This window comes from Austrofundulus limnaeus, unplaced genomic scaffold (assembly GCF_001266775.1).
Source record: "Austrofundulus limnaeus strain Quisiro unplaced genomic scaffold, Austrofundulus_limnaeus-1.0 Scaffold13, whole genome shotgun sequence".
In the NCBI taxonomy this organism is placed as follows: Eukaryota; Metazoa; Chordata; class Actinopteri; order Cyprinodontiformes; family Rivulidae; genus Austrofundulus; species Austrofundulus limnaeus.
This window is the reverse complement of record NW_013952415.1, coordinates 1,068,493-1,077,563: the sequence shown is the minus strand read 5'-3', so window position 1 is coordinate 1,077,563 and position 9,071 is coordinate 1,068,493. Positions and strand designations below refer to the sequence as shown.

At 39.5% G+C, this 9,071-nt stretch overlaps 1 protein-coding gene across 1 annotated transcript in view; it reads left to right on the top strand.

Annotated features, from left to right (window-relative positions):
* Positions 1 to 3,552: 3,552 nt before the first annotated feature.
* Positions 3,553 to 9,071, top strand: part of mmp17a (matrix metallopeptidase 17a) — a 145,887-nt gene continuing 140,368 nt past the window's right edge. The window contains exon 1 of the mRNA XM_014002421.1: positions 3,553 to 3,684. The gene's annotated coding sequence lies outside the window, so the exon portion shown is untranslated. The remainder of the gene's footprint in view (positions 3,685 to 9,071) is intronic.

Sequence of the window (9,071 nt, the reverse complement as noted above, 5' to 3'; positions counted from 1 at the left end):
TTCCCTCAGCCTTGTCATGCAGATGTCTATTCAAACTTTTTTTTTTGCGTTTTTTTAAACGTGTGGTCCTCCTGTGCAGCACTTGTGTGTTTCCCTGCATTCTTTTTCTTTGTTTCATCACAGACTGAGTTCACTCGTCTACATTCTTTCATATTTTAATGGGGTTCYGTTTATTTAAATCGAATTCTAGTTGACTGTGTGTTCTATATGACCTATTGTCCAATTTCTTTGCAAACTATGGATGCACAGAAAAAGAGCTATTTTTTTTCMTCCCGAGAGGACAACCATTGCTGTCCTGTTTTGGCCCACTTCTTCCCGATGTGTCTCTTGGTGGGTTCTCACCCGGACACGATTCTGTGTTAAGCAGCCATTGTTCTCCCAACATAAAATCCTTCTTTGCCACTCCTTAAGGCTCCATCCTCTGMAAAACAGGCAGAGCTCCCCGAACAATAGCTCCTGAATAACTGTGCTGCTAGATGTGCATGCATACCCACTGTAATTGGGGGAAAAAAAGCGCTCCCAATAACAGACTGAATGCTTGACCGTGTGCCACAAGGCCCAGAGCTTTGGAGCTTTTCTTTTTTTTTTCTTTATTATTATTTCTAAATACTTTGAAGGTGAGTACTTTAATAGTGTATGTCTGAGGTATACTTGTTTGTGCAGATTTTTTTGTGAGAAATATCCATTGGGGGAGTGGTCCGCTCACACAGAGCACATCTTATCTTACGGCCCTGCCTAATTTGCATTCACTCAAAAGYCTATGCTCCTATTCACTGATCCACTCAGTGGGCTCGCTGTGCATCCTAACTACCTGGAATGCACATGCAAATCTTTTTTTCTTCTTCTTCTTTTACATCTTATCAAAGACTTTCTTTTTTTTCTACTGTTCATGAATAAACACATTTGAGGACAGCTTGCTGAGGTGATTCTTTTTTTTTTTTTTTTGATAACGAGATTTTAATTTGTACAACAGTGGAGTCACGTCTTCTCTAAGACAAGTGGTCACTTTTTTAGGCTGTTTTATTCAAATTGGATGAGGAAGCCATGACGATAATCATATATGTTAAAGAAACAAACTTTTGTTGATTTTGAACAGCTTTTAAAAAAATTAACATGTAATTTTTGAAATGCATTCTAAAGTAGAAACTTTGCACTGTTTTGGTATATTTCATAAAGATAAAAAGGGGAGAGGGATGTGAGCTTCAAGAGGCAGAATGTGATTCAGTAGTGTTGATGTGGAGCTCGGGATGTATAAAATGTTTGTCAGGTGTTCCCCACTTTAACTGGGGTGGGTATTATGCAAAACTGACTTTTTTGAGCTTTATATCATGTTATAATTTCATTCCTTCATCAAAAACATACCCAGAGTGTTGCTTTGACTCATTCCTGCATYTTTTAGAAATCCTTGGTAGRCATGTGGAGCTTGCTGATTCAAAGCCCCACCTACTTGTACCAAGCTCCTCCCTGTAGCTCAGCCTGCAAACCGAGCTCCACAGACCACCCCTCCCCCGAAGCATTGTTGTGAAGATGTGCTGAAGTGGAAGTGTCAGAAATGGTATGAGGTTCTTAAAGAGACTATGATGCAAAGTCAAATTWATTTTTTGCTATATACAGCATTTTCATACCAAATGAAGGTAACATGCTTGATTGTGCCATCGAATTGAACACACAATTGGCCATTGGATAATGGGCCAGATGGACACGAAGGCCTCCACCTCTGTTTAATGATGGCCTCCTTRACTCCTCTCTCAAACCAAGGATGTGAATATCTTCATCAATGAGCTTATYTGGTGCCARAGRGCTTTACTTTACAGTCATTCACRCATTCACACACTGATGGTGGTAAGATGCATTGTAGCCACAGCTGCCCTGGGGCACACTGACAGAGGCGGGCTGCCATGTAACAGTGCCACCGGGCCACCATCAGTAGACAAGGTGAAGTGTCCAAAGACACGATGACTGAGATGACTGGGATTGGGGGATCGAGCCGGCTACCCACCGGTTATAGATGACTCTCCTAATGACTCTGCAACACTCGCCCAGGTGGCTTGGTGGCACAGAGTAGTAACAAGGAATTACGCTTCCTTTTCAAAATGTTCTTGTTTTGTAATTTGATGTGTGCTGATGTTATCTTCACCTGCTGGCCTGGCATGGTATTTTTTTCCTTCCTTTATGTTAGGTTTATTTAGCACAAGACAAACAAAACTTCCAGAAAACCATGAGTATGTTTCTGTCTTCACCACGTCAAGATAAGCAAATAAATAAAGGCAACACCCGTGTTTAAACATCCTTTCAGAGCGGAGCAGTGATCTCATGCTTACCCTGGATAATCCACGGCAGTACCTCCACATTTAGAAGAGAACACAGTCACAGCCTGTCTGCGCCTCACAGTGACTGACAGCCTCGGTGGGTTTCATCTTAATTGTAGACGCATCCATTTGATCCGGGTTTTGACCATCCAGGTGGGCGTGAGGCRGTGATACCATAACCTCTACCACCTATGTAGCAGCAAAGCAATAATGGGGCTTTGACACTAAGCCACACTCTGTTCTCCACAGAGAGAAGGGATTTTCTGTCTTCTTTTTTCTGTCTCTTCAGTGTGATGACAGCTGAATGGATCTGCTCCTCTGCTGCACTCTCTTAATGTCACTGCCATTTAAACACACCCGGTTGTCAAACTTTGGAAAATATCATTGTAAAACCAGTAGGGAAAGTTATGGACTCGTCAATGCTAGAAGGTTGAAGTTTTGAAGATAGCTTTGTGATTTTATTTTTTATTTTTATTTTTTTGTAATACGCAATGAAACAACTGCAAGAACATCCTCCAATAATTAACACTCCAAGAGTGGTGATTCCATTTTTTCTTTTATATATTTTTGGCTGGGGTTGCCATCGCTTCATTCTAAAAACAATCCTTAGCACAACATTGCAGGTGTCAAAGAGCTTGGAACTAAAGAGGCTGTTTGGACCCCAGAAATATTAACAGCCATGTGAGCCAGACCAAAGGAAACGTCTCATATTTCTTGTCAAACATGCTGGAGGCCATAAACTCATTATGCAGACTGTCTGGGTGTCAGCAGGTCAAACTGAGATGATAAAGTGTCACTGTACGTACATTTTTCTTGTGTCTGAACGAGGACTCTTTCAGAAATCCTTGTTTGCTAATGATTACTTGGATAGGATCAAGTCCTTTTGAACCGAACAATGAATATTCAACAAGGCATAAACATATAGTCACTTCAGATTATTACCACTTTGAATCATTGCATAATATTCTGAGATTAGTTTGTCACACTCGCCATCCTGGTGTGAATTTAACCTCAAATAAAGAAGGGAAAAGAAGCAGAGAGAATAAAATGACTGGAGCTCACACTGAGGTGGGAGACAGGTGTGAGTGGGCATGGCAGGAGCTGAAGTGAGGAAAATATTATCCAGTCCACACTCCACACCAGTAGGTGGCGGTAATGCACCTTTCAGTTGTTTGCCAGCCACCAAAAAATAAATCACAAAGAAGAAGAAGAATATTCTGGAAAAAAAAAAAAAGAAATGATGGCACAGGACAACGAGAAGACAGGAAATAAAAAAACAACAATAACCACAAAGACCACCGAAACGCAGACACTGATCGTGTTACTTTTAATGGATAAACCTTGTTCCTGATCAGCAGTCTGCAAGTTTTCAAAGGTAGGTTTGACTTTTTAAACTCCTTGTAATTTTGTGCTGAATTTAATTAAATTTTATCTGCAGCAATGATTTTAAAGTTTTTTTTCCAACCACAAGAAAGCCCAAAATCATAAAGCCCATCTTTAATGAAATCTAAAAGTAAACCAATCAATCATTTGGCCAGATAATTAGATTGTTGCTCTGTTCTTAGTATTGGCCATTTCCTGAGCGTATCGCTCAACCCGAATTAGTTGAATTTACTAGAAATTTGCGAGGAAACCCGTTGCCTTAAACCATTCTAGTTTTTACACAATGATGAAACCAATCAGGTTCAGTTGTGTTAACTTAAGAACTTCATTACCATTGTATTGAAGTTCTTAAGTTGTGTGAAAATGTAAGAAGATGAAGTAAAATGTAGGCTGAAAACGAATTACTCAAGTAAAGTACAGATACCTAAAAAATTCTACTTAAGTAGAGTAACAAAGTATTTGTACTTAGTTACTTTACAACTCTGCACTTGTGTATCCTTTTGCTTCTTACTGGATCAGCTGTCATGGCAGGGGTGGGGATATTTTTAGCACAAAATTGTCTGAGCCCAAAGAATTTTTAATGATATGGTATTGTGTACTAAATTTTAAATAGAATAATCTCCAATTTACAAGGAAATTTGGAAATGCCTGATTTTTATTTGTTTATTTATTTTATTATTTATTTTTACTTTCAGAGTCTAAATATATTTGATGAAATAGAACAGGAAAATTGTGGAAAACGTTCTGCTTTGAGCTGCAGAGTCTTTACTATTTGTTTCCAAATCAGCATCAGGTCCCTGTGCTAAATTATTCAGCAATTTAGTAGTCATACTGTGCAACTCAATTTCACTTTTGATATATAGGTGGTAGCTTAAATTGGTGTGAGCCCCATGCTGCTCCTACTATCACAGATCAATGAAGAAAGTTTCACACCAAACAATTTTCCCCAAAATAAAAATGTAGCTCTCCTATTCAGCAGATTTATGTGTGGACCTTTAAAGTGCTCGTACATCTAAGCATACGATTCATTAGATGTTTCTAAATGTTGTTTAAAAGTCCAGCTGTTAAATTTTCTATTTATACTTTTCTTTTGGAAAACTCAGCAATTGGCACATACAACTTGCAGCCAACGCTGAATAATTTTCTGCTTTTACCCAGCGTAACTTGCTGAAAACAAGAGTAGCATTAGGGACAAATGGCATTAAGTGGATCCAACAGGAGCCAGGAAGCAGACATCAGCTCAGTTCAGTAGCAGAGACTCTGAGCCACCAACTACTGAAGCTACAGAAAGGAAATGGAATATCCCTGACAAAGACAAAGTGGTCCAATTAAAACCAATCCCAACAGTTGCAACAAAGGAAATACTTTGAAAAAACTGTTTTTACCTGTGAAATTAAGCACCGATGGACAGCTAGAACAACCTTTCACAATGGCTTTTTGCAAAATAGTTTTTTAAGAACCAAACCAAGATGAAAATTCACTCCAGATGAATGTTTTATGTGTTTCTTTGTCGTGGTTTGTCTGATGGTTCTGAACGGCTGCACAGGCTCGATCGGGCCGGCAAGCTAAAACACCCCGGGGGTTTTAGAAAAGGGATCAGCCAAGAGTAATAGGACAGGGGGTCATTACACACTACGGTTGTCTTGCAGAGCTGTGTGTGGCGCAACGGTGAAGAAAAGCCATCGGCGAAGTAAACTTGTCAGAGTTCTGCCGGGTCACTGTTGAGCAAAAAATATGCACATCCCAATGTGGCCTATTTGCATGTGTTTTTCCCTCACACTTCCCAAACTTCATGTTTTCATCATGTGTTTCTCTGACACTGCCTTCAAAATCCATGTATTCTTCATGAACTATATATGTACTGTGTGCCTGTGGGAGAGCTAGCATATAGATTATGCATAAAAAATGACATAGGGGAGATATGGAAGAAARTTTGCAGCAACTTTTCCTTGATTCAATGGGGACGATGGAGAAACGAACTGAAAGGAAGGCTCAGTTTTCTACTGGAAAGCCAAAAAATAAAAAAAGGCCAGGGGTGACTGATCASTACATTATATAAAAAAGAAAAGAGACAAGTCGCTGGTAAGAGAAGAACACATGAGTTTTCTACCCGACCCAACAGACTGAGGGTACGAGAGGGCAGGCCAGCTCCAAAGGTCTGACCTTGAAACGAGCAGCCAACGGACAACAGAAGGGTTTAGCAAGAAGCTGACACGCTGCAGCGCCTCTGACGAATGAACGGGACTGAATCGAGTTTAAGAGGTCAGCATGAAGAAAGTTTGGACACAAATGGGAGATAATGCAATGATGATGAAGAAGGGACCTTGGGCAGCATCCCCAGTGAACACAGTCTCATTTCATCTGTGGTAAAAAGTACAAACTGTAACAGAACAGAATTTAGCTAAATAAACAGGGGGGAAAAGATGTTTAAGGTTAGTGATGGCAGTAGTGAGTGTTCTATAAGTGCTTAACTGGAACTTCTGAAGTAATAAAAACATGGTTTATTAAACTGAAGGAGTGTTGCAGTGCAGCTGTATAACTTAAGTTCAATTTTAACTCAAACTATTGTTTGTTTTCAAATATGAGTAAGTTTATTTTATGCTTAAAAATGGGTATTATATAAAATCCAGTTTTGAGATTTATATRATGTTATAATTTTATTTTCTCATCATAAACATAGCCAGAGTGTTGCTTTGACTCCATCATGCATGTTTGAGAAATCCTTAAATCTCCTCTACATAATTCCTAACAGACAAATCATCTCTCATTGACACAGTTGAATGAAAAAAAAAACTGCATCATTTGATTCGAAGTGCCTACAGGACCTCCTCTTCTCGTCACAAGGCCATGGCCATACTGTTTGTTACCGTGCTCTGTGCACAGTGTTGTATGATTGGTCTGAATTTCTTGGGCATGTTTGTTTATGCTAAAAGTGCTCAAAAGCTGCATTTTACTTCAGCTACTCGTTTCCAGAATGTGACTGTTGTAACCAGAAGCAAACATTTATAATGATCGTCAAATGGGCATAAACTCATGAATGGAGATGTAAAAAAAAAAAAAGACATTTTGCACGAAGGAGTCCATCTGCAGAAAAGTGCAATAAAAATGAAAAGGAGCATTAAATGGGACAGATTTGTGGACAAACAACAGCAAATCTGAGTTTTTTTTTTCCCCCAGGAGTGTAGACTCCAGAAGGAAGGAGGGCTTTCCCGGGAGTTTGGAGTGTGTCTCAGGAACTATGAAAGATGTGCGTAAAACCGAACAACCATGTGACTGTTCAGCTTCAGATGGAGTATGTGGAAGCCTCAAACTCTTGCTGGTACAGAGCTCCGCCTATTTCCCCAAAGCTCCTCCCTGGAATTCAGTCCTCAGTCGAGCTCCCACTCCACACAGTACCCCTCCCCTGAAGCACTGATGTAAAGATGTGCTGAATGGGGACTGTTGGAAATGGTAGGAGGTTCTTAAAGAGACAAAGGACAATTTCAAGGCATTTAGATAGACTATGATGCAAAGTTATTTTGTTCTTATATAATATACATTTTCATAACAACTGAAGGGAACATAGTTACTTGATTGTGGTATAGAATATAACTTTGTGATTGGAAAATACATAATACCCCCCCCCCCCCTTTAAATAAATCCTATTCTGTGATTTTGCAGCTACCTGTTTTTTTTTTTGGGAGGAATGAATGTGACTAATTTTAATTATTTATATATTTGTTTAGTTATGGATAAGGCGGAGTTTGCTCTTGCTTTGTGCGTCACAGAACTGAAGCCAAATCTTTCAGAAACACATTTAAGGTTTCACAAGCCAGCAGGACTTGACACTCTGGGAYCATGAAGCAGTTGGCTTCAAAATACAATCCATTATTTATTGCTGCAATGGAGGACGTCTGATTCTGAATTTCATTCCTTTAACACAGACCGTCTTCTCACTTTCTACAGCTGAATGATGTACAGAGAGTAAAAGAAAGCCATTTTCAACATCGGTGAGAATCAGTGAAGATGATCTGCCTCCTTAAATTTAATGTGACTTCAATGGCAGGTGAAGGTTTTGGATTCTGGAAATGACTCGGTTCATGCACATCATATTTTAGACGCCATATCCAGTGAATTCATAATCTCGTTCTATATGAGTCATCCGCTATTTTTAAATAAAGAAGACAATGTATTCCTTTTAGATTTTCCCTGCAGTTGCAAACGTTCAGCTTTAACTACACAGGGTCACAGAGAACCAGACAACGGCTGCAGCAGGACCAGCTCTGACAAACGGAGGGAAAAGGAGCGCTGCAGTCAAATCCTTCATCCTCATTCTGTCGATGTCCGAGCTTAACTTTAATTGAGGAGGTGCCCACTTGACAGAACACGAGCTTCACCCCACCCCCTATAATACTTACTCATAACAGTTCTCCTTGAGCTGGAAAAGATGTCCTTTTCCTCCCTGGTGTCCTGCCGTCACGTTTTACAAGATCAATTGTAATTTGAGCTGACTAGCCTCGTTGACTTCTGATGGATTGTTCAGTTTGGCTCCTGGGGATCAAAAAKTTGAAACATTTTAGAAAATGAAATGGACATGTGATTGTTCTGCATTTATTCCASTTTAAATGAAACAAGCGTGGGCTCTGAGCTATGATTTGAGCTCACAGATACGTTGGTGTCGAAACGTAGTTGTTTGATGGGGAAATGTTGGAGTTCATGCTTCTGTTTGTTGGTGTGGAGGTACCACCTGTTTGTCTCTGTACTGATTGAGTTATGCTGTGTGCAGCTTGAGTGTGTTTCGCGGCTGTGGGGTTTACTGATGCTCCAGAGGAAGTTTTAGGATGGATTGATTCAAGCTGAACTGACAGAGCAGTGTTTTTTCAGTGCTGATTTATGATAAACAATGCGAGAATTCAGACATTTAAAAGTTACTTGACAAAGTTGAACACCTTTAATGAAGATAGGAAGCAACTTTTTTTTTCTTGGATCCAAGAAAAAAAAAGATAGGAAGCAACTTAATGAGATGAATMGATATATTGTTTCCCAAACTGTATGACAATAAAAGCTGATTTGAGAGTTATTTTGTGTAATTAATCTCATCAGAACTGCAACGTTCTTTTTCTATATGCTACATCCATTCACATAGTCTRTATGGGCCTATTGTGAACTTTTCGTAAAAGTGCAGGTATATCGTTGATTATATTTGACCAGGTATAGGATCATTTTAATGCAGGTGTCAAAATACAGCTTGGCACTCTAGAACAGTGTTTCCCAAAGTTGGGGTCGGGACCCAAAGTGGGGTCCCGAAACATCAAGGTGGGGTCCTGAAAAGATTTTCTGAATTAATTACATTTTTGCCTTAGTTGTTACAAATGGGTGAGGTTAGTATATTTAAAATGG